This window comes from Cimex lectularius, unplaced genomic scaffold (assembly GCF_000648675.2).
Source record: "Cimex lectularius strain Harlan isolate CLEC.00 unplaced genomic scaffold, Clec_2.1 scaffold80, whole genome shotgun sequence".
NCBI classification, from domain to species: domain Eukaryota; kingdom Metazoa; phylum Arthropoda; class Insecta; order Hemiptera; family Cimicidae; genus Cimex; species Cimex lectularius.
Genome location: NW_019392709.1, coordinates 1,400,033 through 1,413,009, shown reverse-complemented (window position 1 = coordinate 1,413,009; position 12,977 = coordinate 1,400,033). Strand labels below are relative to the sequence as shown.

The 12,977-nt window shown below is 34.9% G+C and overlaps 1 protein-coding gene and 1 long non-coding RNA gene across 3 annotated transcripts in view; one reads left to right on the top strand and one right to left on the bottom strand.

Annotated features, from left to right (window-relative positions):
• Positions 1 to 12,977, bottom strand: part of LOC106665979 — a 90,747-nt gene that overhangs the window by 64,606 nt on the left and 13,164 nt on the right. Inside the window, exon 2 of the long non-coding RNA XR_001340370.1 lies at positions 10,751 to 10,852. This is a non-coding gene — a long non-coding RNA (uncharacterized LOC106665979). The remainder of the gene's footprint in view (positions 1 to 10,750; positions 10,853 to 12,977) is intronic.
• LOC106665505 (sushi, von Willebrand factor type A, EGF and pentraxin domain-containing protein 1) overlaps positions 1 to 12,977 on the top strand; it is a 91,740-nt gene that overhangs the window by 67,872 nt on the left and 10,891 nt on the right. The window lies entirely within an intron of this gene.

Here is a 12,977-nt window from a genome sequence, read left to right as displayed (position 1 = left end):
CGTAAATAAAACGAATCTGAGATAGAACTTACGTAATTGTACAAAAGCATGCTCCCAAATTTTTTAGCAGCGGACTCCTTTCACAGAACAAAATCCAGGGCAGACCCCTCCCATCCAAGTATTTAAAATTAGATACTTATAGTATGTAGTAAATTAAAGCCATTCCTAATTAGTTGACGGAGAGAGACTATAAAAACGAACGTTTGATTGACATACTTAACTTTGATTAATGAATTAATAGGAAGAGTGAGGTTGTTTTAGCTTGCTTTGGATATGTTGGATTTGTTTTTAACTGGAGACGGATATCGGGTTCAGCATCTAGACAGCTTCAGTATTTGGTTTTTAGTGGCTGTATAGATAGAAAAATCCGGATTCGCATAGCTAATTTGCGTCAAACGGAAAAAGAACACGGTTTGCTTTTTCAACGAGCTGTTGAAATTTTTTGTTTTCCAGACGGACTCAAAAATGCGGTTAAGTATCGGACCCGAAGTCTATCAAACTTTCGTATGCACTGCAAGATAGACTGGTTGGTTTTGTCAAAATTGAAAACGGTTTGACGACCCATTTGGTCTTGCAGCGTAAGGACATCTCCAAATTTTGAATATTTCATCGATAAACGTGCCGATCGCAAGTTCCAGTTTGTTTTCTTTTAAAAAATCATTTAACACTGGAAAACACTACACCTCTTCCTTTTCAACAGATTCATCCAAAAACTGAATTTTTCTTTTGAAGGCGCGAACTTTGTCAACAGCCTCGAAAGTTGTGATGCTCTTCTCATCTCATTCATTTTCATGAAAATATCTGATAAATGCGACAGTACATTGCCATTTCTCATCATTCAAGAGATAGGCTTCAGAATTCCTGTAATCGGGAAAGTGCTTTTCCACTTTTCTCTGTATGGACAAGCAGGAAATGATGAAGGCTTACGACATCATCGCATAGTATTGTGAAAAGCAGCGACTAGATATAATTAATCATTTGAACAGACTCATCCAAAACTTTCTTAAAAGAGGCTGGCATTTGCTTCATAACTAAAGCATGCCTGTGCGCTTCCTCAAGACAAAATCAGCCTTTTCTCCTGAGTTCGGTTATACCCTCAAAATGAAGACGTAATTTAACTGCAACCTTTGAACTGTTTCGAGGGACTTTCGCGCAAATCACACACTGAGCTTTACCCTCGTCAGCGTGTATAATTCCCAAATCTAAGTAGCTTTTAGGATATTCCACTTTCACTGGCTATTTGACCTGCACCTATTCGCGAGACTAGTACAATGTGAGCATGCTGGATCCAGTATCAATGAAATTTCTAGGAAACCGTCTCACCTTACCTATTTTGCTTATGTGTGCAAAAATAAACATAGAATGAATAAATAAAAAGAAAAAACTTTCGTTTTCAGTACTCATTGTTATTAGGTTTTTGGTTTTATTTATTCATTCTACTTTATTTTTGTAATTTTTAATTTTTTTCGAAGTTCGCCGCGGACCCCTAGTTAGGGTTGGACCACCGTTTGGGAAGCCCGGTACTAAAGTGTCAAAACTTCTTCGTTGTGACCTCTTCAATTTCTATTACTCAGAAAATTACAAACAAATTTTAATCGCGTCTAAAGCATGGAATTAGGTTATCGTTTATAGTTTTTCGTAGAGTATTTGGATTACGCTGAATTAGGACTATTAGGACTGCGAGATGAACCGCTGGTGTATCGTCCCCGAGTGGTTGGTCTGTGTGTTGTTTTGTCAATCGTGTCCTTTTTACACAACCGCTTAACGCAACTGACAGACCAAAACAGCCGGGACGATCGTAAGCTACCTAACTACGGTTCCTTTCATATACAGACTAGCAAAGTTATAGGTCGATCAGAAAGCCTTTGGCAAATAACACTTATAGCAATTTGACTAGTCCAATTTCACGATATTGCTCAAATCCTCCAACACCATCGACACCAATGTTCACAATTCATTTCCATGCAGCCAAAAAAGCCAAAACGATCCGACTCCCGAAGACCTTCGAAGCACCCTCAAGTTCAAATGTTTCCGATAATAGAACTTTCTCCCCGTCCACGGCTCCCCGCTTTCGTTTCAACCTCATAGTTTCTGATTTTTACGAACTCGACGCCCTCGATTCAATTTTAGGCAGTAGAGAAAAATATTTCGATATATATTGTCAAAAATAAGTGTGATAATTAAATAATACAATTATTTAAGAACATTCATGCTAAAATAGTTTTGATTAAAAACTTCTTGTTTATAACCCCAGATAATTGAAGCAAGACCAAATGAAACAGAACGTTTGATAGATCAATTCTAGAGAAAAGGATTAACAATCTTTAATAATAATCGTGGTAAATTGTGAAATATTGTGGTGAGTTCTACAAGGCGATGAACCTCCGATCATCCTTGTCTGCCTTGGTTTTTGGCAACAGGCGCGTTTTATGTAAGCTTAACTTTTCACAATACAACACATAGACGAAACACTGAAGAATAACAAATGCCGAAACGCTAATGACAGAAAACCAGCGATGATAGGCAAGCGACAAGCATTCCTTATACGTTTTAAAAACAGGTTGATGATCTACTCAAGTCTGAAGTATTTCATTTCGAAGACTTATATAATAAAATCTATAAAACATGCCGTTTAAAGCATAATTGTTTAAACTGGCTCATACCAGTATTAAATTAAAATTATGAGCCACTTGAAGACCATTTTAAAAATTGTTCCGACTCGGTTATCTGCTGTTATTTTTTCGAACATTTTTTCCACACCGTGGGAGGGTGGCTGTTGCGTTGGTCCATTCTCGTTACATCACCCAATACTGGACACAAAACAAAATTTCCGTCAAACGAATTTGTACTCAATTAACGCTCTCACGGGAGTGAGGAAGAGTAAGAAAAAAAAGTGAAACTGTTTTTTTTTCCTTTGGAACAATACTCTTGTCATCTCCTCAGATAAGCGTAATGAACCGAAATGAAAGAGCCGGTTGTCCTGCCGTCCGAACGTTTTCGATCATATTGAAAGACTTCCTGGTGAAAATTTTTCGGACCTTTCCCAACATAATTATCACTTTCATTGTTTTAGCGTTGGAGAAACTGTTAAGAATTTTAAAGAATATTTCCGTTTCTCGTCTTCCTACCTGCCGGCCACGCCGTGGGAACTATTTAATCTGAACACGTCCACTTGTTGTCGGCATCCTGGACAAATGTTAAATAAGAGAAAATCTAAACAAAAAAGTAAAAACTTTGAGCTAAAGGAGAAACGTGAACACAAAGCTATCTCGTATAAATGGACATATCTTCCTAACTTTTAATAGTTTCAGGACAAAATGCCAACCGTTCTCGGTCTGTCGGAAAATATTTCGAGCTTCCTATACCTCTTTGAATGGAGAAAACCCAGCAATGCACATAGTTAAAGAATCAGAACATGCTCAAATATTCCACACTTAAACATATTTTTTATTTGTCAAACACTTTTATTTAATCGGCATTTAATCGGTCGAGTTTATCCGAGCGAGGTATGAGAGACTGGAGGAGGGAGAAGCAACAAAACGAAAGAAAGGACCAACAGGTTGGGCGGCGAGATTCTTAAGAGTCGTCACACTGACCTAGAATTTCCGAGACAAGTGTAAGGTGACCTACATCGAGTTGTTGGTTCCAAGTATCTCGAGTTGTACGCCCATCGATTTCGGCGAAAACTCGTTTTTCTCAATTTAATTATTTATCTAATGAAACAGGAGCATTCTTTATGTTGATAAAATACAATAAGGTTGCAATCCTGTTAGTCCTGAATAAATCAAATTGTGCACTTTTAAAGGAAATTTGGGCACTATTGAAACATCTGGAACAATAACTACTCGATTAAGTGTAGGTGAAACCCAAACTATTAACGAGTATCTCAGACAGAAGGACAAAAAGAAAATGAGGGAATTTTGGAATTCACCCATTGGACACAGACAATCCAAAAATCTTCTTACCAATTTTGGTAGAAAAGAAATTACAGAATGTGTCAAGGGAAGCAGGAACAAACTGCGAATCCTAATAGGATGCCTAACAGGACATTGCAAATTAAATGGACACTTAAAGAAAATTGGAATAATCCAAGATGGCACATGCAGATTCTGCAAGGAGCCAGAAGAGACACCAATACATTTACTAACAAACGGTGGAGCCACACTAGCCCGCATGAGAAAATGTTTTGGGATGTATAATGTGACCATAGAAGGCTTCAACCATTGAAACCGCGCCTACTAATCAAGTTTCTTGATGAAAAAGGACCCACCGATGTGCTTTAGGCTGAGCACGGGGGATATAATAGCTCTCAAAGGGCGCAGTATAATACACCCTGAAACCATATCTACATCTACAAGTGTAGGTACAAAGGTATAAAGCATACTGCGACAAATAGCACTTTAGCTTGTAGGAAAATGGTTAAGGAAATGTCGTTCACAAGGAAGTACTTTGCCTAACAGACACATCTTTTCGGTATCGTCTCGTGTTTGTAGTTGGACAAGTGCAACAAGCGAATCCGACAAGGGAGTGGAAGTAGAAAACCCTTGCGGTTTTTTAGTCCTGCATCGTTAACCGCGTCTCTTGCCGATAAAAGCGTTATTCCCTCTTCCAGTATATCCAGCGCGACCGCATCCACATAACAAGGAAGCTGGAAAGTGGAATAAAAGATGGAAATCGCAGGGCTCGTTTTTTCGTTAGATACCTTACTTTGACAAAAGTTGAAACACGACTGGCAAGATTTGTGCGATAATTAAATAGATTTAATACAGTTTTTACTGTTTTACCAATATATTCTTTATTAAAACTAATTGTACATTGACAATTTTTAATTATTGCAGCACAAAAAAATCTGATTGTGTGAATTATACAGGGTGTTCGGCTACTCGTGTTACAAACTTTTCCCGCAGATCCTACATTCAAAATGGAACCAAAAAGTCCTGATTAACTGTGGTCCGAATCCCAGCAGTTTCAGAGTTATTCCACTTTGTCTAATTTTTTAAGATTTCATGACCTTGCATCAAATAAACAAGGATAACTCCAAAACTGAAAGGTTTTGGACAAAAGCATTGATACGATTGAAAACTAGGTTAAATTTCCAATAAGATGTGATCAATACTTGTAAACGTTTAATAAATTCATTCAAAATTTTCTTAAGTTTTTATTTTTGATTATTATTAATCTTTCCACCTTACGTTCAACCACGTTTTTTTCCTACATCAATTTCTTCATATTTGAAAAAAGTAATTAAAAAAGCAATTGCACCACTAAAAAGGATATTAAATGGAGTACGTTTTCTGAAATTTGCTGTTCTCTAAGTTTAGAAATAGTAGTAAGTTCTCGCTACTAAAACGCTTCCTCTACGAACGTTTACAAGTTTAATATTAATCACATTTTATTGGACATTTAACGTAGTTTTCAATAGCATCAACGGATTTGTCCAAAACCTTTTAGTTTTGGAGTTATCATTGTTTATTTGATGCAAGGTGTTGAAATATTAAAAAATCAGAAAAAAGAGAAATAACTCCGAAACTGCTAAGATTCGGACCATAGTTAATTAGGACGTTTTGGTTCCTTTTTGAATGTAGAATCTACTGGCAAAGTTTGTAACACGAGTAGCCGAACACCCTGTATAGAAATGGTAGAAATACAGTACCACCTAATGGTAGTAAGTGGTATGTGATAATAGATAAGTGAATTCAGATCTACTTTGTCCTCTAGAGAAGAGTAAGAAAGAATAAAACCTATATTTTAAAAACAGAAAAAGAACTAAAACAAGAAATACATAGAACCCATTACCACTATCAGAAGAAAATGTGTCCTGATACTAAACGACACCGAGTAAAATGTAATCATAAGCATTAAAATATTCAACCCGGGGTATTAGCCTAGATCCTAGATAGAAGTACAGTCATTAATCTTAAGATAAACACACAAAAACCTATTAAAATATTCAAAACTTTGTTAACGATTATGACCGTCATTAGCTACCTGGTGTTGAGCATGTAGATTAAAAAAATTGTTGATTAAACAAGGAATAAACGATTTCGAGCCGTTAGCTCATCGTCAGGTGAAGGATTTGTACAACGTCTCTCGACATGAATGGCAAAAGTGAACCCACCGATATGTAATTTTTTATTCTCAGATGACCAATATGCTATATTTAAAAAAGTAATACCAATGAACCCAAAACCCCCAATGTTATACGGTACAGTCAAAATTGACAAGGAAAACAAACCTATAAGACAATAAGATAAAAAATGATATAATAGACCTCTTAAATGTATGCCTACTATCTAATTATTGTAAATTCAATAATAAATTTTACTGAATCATCTGAGAATAAAAAATTACATATCGGCGGGTTCACTTTTGCAATTCATGTCGAGAGACGTGGCTGTAGAAATCCTTCAACCTGACGATGAGCTAAGAGCTCGAAATCCGGATCGTTGGAAAACAACTTAATGTGAGTAAGAACTATCTTTAAAAAAAAAGGATTGAACACCGCACTCAATCCATCATTCATCATTTTTAATTTGCTAGTCAAAGCAGTAATGGATTATAACACAATCAATAATATTACCTCCACTTACTTAAAATCTGTTAGAAAACAAGTACATTTAAATCTTTATTATAAACTAAGAAATTCATACTTAAAAATCAACAAATCAATCTGGTTCAATTCCCAATGTTTGAAATTAAATCTAACCCCAAAAATCGTTCTTGCTAAATTAAATATTAAGAACCGTTCAACTCTCTTACAACGTAAATGCCAAAAAAACCATTTTAAATAATGAATTACATAAATTGTACAGTCAAAGAGATAAAAAAAGTTTTTATCGATATATTGTACACGTTAGGCTTGCCTCATTATTGCCTCCAGTAGAATGGGACAGATTCGATTATGATACGCGATCGAAAGTTAAATTTATCATTGATAAAAAATAAAAAACTTAAAGTACGGTACACTTAAAAATAAAAATACTCATAAAGACCAAAAAAATCCAGTTAAATTTTACCCAAGGGTTATAAACTTAACAAAAATGGTACTAAATAAAGAAGAAAACTATTTATTCAACAAAGGCTTAAAATTTGTCCCTAAAACAAAATTGGATACAAAAAACTACTATCCCTCGGTTGATCTGTAGATTGTTTGTTGTAACATAAATACAAATATAAAATATAAATGTGCTGAAATAATTAAACAAAACTTGGTAAATCTAAACGTCAAAAAATTAAATATACCACGTACAATTAGGTCTATTGATAAAAAGTTAAAAAGTAATAACAACTTTATTTTAAAAGCCGATAAAGGAAATAGTATAGTTATCATTGAACATCAAAATTACGTTTTTAAAGTTGAGGATTTCCTAAATAATAACGAGTGTAAAGAAATACAAAAAGATCCCACCTTAAAATTAATAACTAGAGTTCGAACAGCCATAAAAAATAGTAATTTTTTATTCTTAGATGACCAATATGCAGTTAAAAAACAAATACCAATGAACCCAAAACCCCAATGTTATACGGTTCAGTCAAAATTCACAAACAATATAAGACCAGTAGTGTCCTTTTATAATTCCCCATACCATAAACTAGCACGTACAATGGACAAAATAATTAAAAATCACACCAATTTCCAACCTACATTCGGTATCAACAATTCTTTAGAACTGATAAAAGAATTAAATAACATCAATGTACCCAACAACTGTGTTTTAGTATCATTTGACGTTACTAATTTATTCACAAATATCCCCGTTAAAGAATGTACTAAACTCATACAGCAAAAACTTACCGAGAATTCAATTAACGAATTTGTAAAAAATGATATAATAGACCTCTTAAATATATGCCTAATCATTCAATAATAAATTTTACGAAATGAAAGGGTTACCAATGGGGTCTCCATTATCCCCACTTTTAGCCGAAATATTCATCCATAATTATTCAGAAATTGTGAGATGCTAGAAATACTTTGATTTAATATAAAATATATATATTGTATAAATTCACTTTTTTCCACATCTTACATGTATTTGTTAAATATAAACAATGTTTGTAAATCCCAGGCCCTGAAGATGATCTCAATAAAGATCGAAACGTTGGCACGATAAAGAAAATGTTTTCTGAAACCTACATCACACCAGACCGCATCTCACGAATTCTGAATAATTATCGACTAACGGTCACTACTCACCACACATTTCATCGATAATTTCGAAAAAAATCTTTTCAAATCAAAGAGCAAATTAATCAAATCTGTTCATTTTTGGAAATGCTATGTAGACGATATTTTATGCATTTGGTCGGGAACATGAGAGGATCTCAAAGAATTCCTCCAACTAATTAATTTTCTAAACCGTAATGTAAATTTTACATTCGAAATTAACAAAGATGGTTGTTTGAACTTTTTAGACATAAAATTGTCCATAATAAGATCCTATATCTCAGAATGGGTCACGCAAAGCATTAGGAGAAATGGATGAACTCGTGTGTGTGTGTGTGTGTGTGTGTGTGAGAGAGAGAGAGAGAGAGAGAGAGAGAGAGAGAGAGAGGGAGAGAGAGTAAGCGTAGCAAAGAGNAGAAAATCAAAAACAATCAAATACAAAATGGTATATAGATGACTTTCACAACCAGTGAAGTAACCGGGTCAAGTCCAAAATATGAAAAAATCAAACTAACTAGGGAGTACATCTCGGTTTCCAACTAAAATACATACTATCAATGCTTGTCATAGAAAATCTTAAAATAGGTTATAATGACTCTTTTTGTCCTCATAATATAATATAGCCAACCAGCCCAAAAAGCCCTAGTACGTAAAAAGGTCACACCCAAAATAGTCGGTGAATGCAAAATCTACAAAAAAACATGGGGAAAGAACACTTTGAAGGAATTTTTGGTAGCAGCACAGCCAAAGCAGACAAACTGGCCAGATGAGGATCTGAAAGACCATCAATACGACAGAACCTATACTTTTAACCAGATCAAGCACAGTACGGATCCCAGAAAAAGTCCTCACAGTACGGAGAAATAGGCGTACTCCAGAGATACCAAACCCAGAAAAATTATGATGAAAGAACTCTCACCAAAACTGGCCAACACTTTTCTATAATTAGTCAGGTTAAAACTTAGGGGAATTCTAGGGCTTCAAAGGTGGCTGGTATCTAAGAAAACACCTACATAACATTTGTATAATGATAATGAACCCGTTTTTAAGCTATGCAAGGAAGAAACTGCAACCCAATTGTCTTCGAATGTGGCCTAGTATGTCGAGAAGATCCAGAGAAAAAAAATTGCAGGAATAACAAAATCTAAAGGATCGAGTCAATTGACCTGAATTAAGGAACTAGTAAAAGTGCAATAAGCCAAAAGTAAAATGCTTGGGGAATATCAAACCTCCCCTAGTACCCTAATCATCATCATACCCGAGACTTTCAGTAAAGTTATTATTTACCGAGCTTTGTTCGACTTCTCCCAATTTAATCCATTCGACGAAATGAAAGTATGGATGACTTTCCGCCCAAGCAAATTATCTTAGGTTCGTATTCATCCAAGAAATCGTCTTGGGATTTTTGTTTGATGAGCTGCGGATTGTTGATTATCATAGGTCATTTTATCGCCTCCGGTCATCGTCGTTAACATCTTCAACGTGTAGAAATTTCAAAAATCCGTTTGAACCAAGAATTCAGCGGGCCGGAATGATCGGAGACGATCGAATCGATGACAAGAGGAATGGCTTGGTTATTACTTATTTGTTATATTACCTTGTGATCGCCATTAAAGTAATGTTATTGAAATTTTATCAAATAAGATATAATAATTTGCACTTTTTTGGGGCGAAATACCAAACTACAGGTTAATCATCCCGCAGACCTCAAGAGGATATGTTATATATCTTTTATTGCATTGGGAGTAGTAACGTTAAATTAGTTTTGTTATTTAAATAAAGAATACATAAGAAAAATGTATTAGAAAGGAATAAAAAAGTATCTGCTATTTTGTAATAAAGAAATCTTCCCGTTAAAACTTCACTCCCGTTTTATCTTGTTCGTTCAGCCTGGTTAGTATTATAATGACCAGTTCCTAGTTTTTTCCTCAGACTTGCCCTGTCAAAGAAAATTTCGAATAGATGTTTCGCCTATCCGTCGAAGGAGGGAAGCATGAAACGAAAATTTTCCACCGAGGTAAAAGCGTCAATGAAAAACAAAATCCGGGTGGAACCGATTTCGGAAAAGCTCATGAGAAAGTGCGTACCCCGTACGGTCACTTTAGCCATCCTCGTCCTGATTAAAGTCCGAAAAACAATCTCAATCTATTGATAACCCAATTAAGACTGATAAAAAGCCCATTTGGGATACCGGCAAGGAAAGCTGGAACTGTGACGTACCTTTCTGTAAGTCTCTTAAAATATTTTTTTTTTAAATTAAAATTATAAGTAAATACAACTGTTGTAATTTTGTGTAATATATAAATTATATGTCATCTTAATAACATATAATTATATATAATAGATTGTGTGTAATTTTTATTTCTTAGACCTCAACCTACATTATTTTTAATGGTTCTACCGACCAAACCCAGGCGTCTTGAACTTTTTTTGAACTTTATTAACCTAAAATTGCTGATTGATGAAAGAATATGACAAATTTGGGTCTGTTGTAGATTGAAAAAATTCAAAAATTTTACCATGCATCTTTCGGTTTTATGTGTATGAAACTTGAACTTAAATTTAAGAGTTGACTTTACTTACATTTATGTGACTGTTCCATTGTGATTTCAAACAATAAAATGGATGCAGACAGCTCAGAATAAATTAGAAGTTCAGGGTGATTTCCATGTGTCAACGAACCAACTAAAACAAAACAGTACATAAAGAGATAAAGGATTTTTGAATTTATAAGTAAATGTCTATTTTACATGATTCTGCACCCGCGAGGCAAACTGGATAAATCAAATTTTACTCAAATGAAATGTCTTTATCTTTTAGGCCTGACAGTCTATAATTGATAAAGTGAGTGGGAAATCTTCTCTTAAGACGTGAGAAAGTATAGGGAAACATTTACTCCAAAAATTGAATTTGTACCAAAGGTCTAAACTTTAAAATCGCAATCCTGAAAGGTTGTGTCTTTGAGCATTTCCAGCTTGACCCCAAGGGTCTAAACTTTAAAATCGCAATCCTGAAAGGTTGTGTCTTTGAGCATTTCCAGTTTGACCCCAAGGGCGCACTTAATTGTTCAAAATGAAAAATTAATTGAATAATGGAAACGGAAGAAATGTCAAAAAGCGTGAAAACACTGACAGATTCCGTAATCGAATATATGGAGTTTCTAATGGAAAGGACCCCGTTAGATCCGGATCTGGGGAGAATGACTGAGAGAAAAGAGCCTAAGCAAGCACGAAACGGAAGTCTGAAGGGAAGACTCATAATTCATAAATTCCAGTGTTGTCTCTTTCGCAGAATCCGCTCAATTTTACTAATATTTTCACAGGGGTTTCTCTGAGCAAGCTTTATTTCATGAAGATTGTCCACGTTACTTTAAAACGGGGCTAGTTGATCGAAACAACAAAACACAACAAGCTTTAAAATATTGAGAAAGTTTTTTTTAAATTGATTCATAGTTGACTAATTTTCGTATACAAACACCTTTGATTGGTTAATGATGCAAGAGCAGATGTACCATTTATAAAGTTCAAATCATATTCATTTTGTGGATTTTTTCCGCTTATATGTATTAAGCAAACATGCAGCAATAGATAATAAGCTAATCTGGAAAAAACATACACAAAAAAAAAATAATAATGTAACAAGCAAATGTCATAACAAGTGTAGGTCAAAAGAGTATAGAAACAAACTTAATGGAATAAACCCAAGAAATGGCCTACTGGATATATACAAAAAATGTTACGTCCTTAGAAATGGTGAATGATGGAGTGAGTTTGGCGTTCAATCCTTTATAAAAAGATAGTTCCTACTCACAGTAAGTTGTTCCGCAACAATCCGGATTTCGAGCCCTTTAGCTCATCATCAGATTGAAGGACCTCTACAACTTGATGATGAGTTAAAGGGCTCGAAATCCGGATGCAAAACAACTTACTGTGAGTAGGAACTATCGTTTTATAAAGGACTGTTAGATCCTTGGCCAAATATGGACCCCTAGTGTCTGGGGCCAAAAACTCTGGAAAAAATACATAAAAAACAATTACAAAAATTACAAAGTTTGACATGTCTTAACACCCCAGGGGTAATGCATATTTGCCCAACTCCAGGAAGGAACTGTGTTTGTCACAGATATCTACATTCAGAAAATAGAAATTTCAGGCCTCATCTAAGAGAATGCTATCATAAAACGTTAAACAATAAAATAAATGCTTACAATGACGTCTGACAAAATTAAAACAAAATAAAACTTTGTCACACCCTTTCAAATAAAAATAGAAACAAAATATTTGGAAGACTAACAACCTCAAAGTTAGTAGAAGGGCCTTGCTATGGTATAAAGATAAATCCGAAATGAAACAAGAAGGAAAGGCGCAGGGAAGCACAAATTTTGACCCAGCAAAATCTCTGGATAGACATGATCACTATTCCAAGCTGAGATCCATGCAATAGAATTCTGTGCTCAAGAAATACTAAAAAAAAGTAGCCTGAAAGGTGAATGGATATAAATATTTTCAGACAGTGATGCCGAAGTACTCTTTCAACTCAAAGCTGGTATGGGAATACCTAAAATAACTCTGACCCGAGGGAAAACGAAATCAATAATTGTGATATGACTGCCAGGACACGAAGGTAGCAAAGGCAATGAAAAGACTGACAAAAATCAAAAGAAATCACACCTTTTGGACAAGAACCGCAAATCGACACAGCCTGCTAAAAGCGTTACTGAATGTATGGACAACATACTGGAATTCACCAACCAAAGAAGTTTCTAACCCTCTCAATGAGGAAAACAAAAATCAACCTCTTTCTCAACACG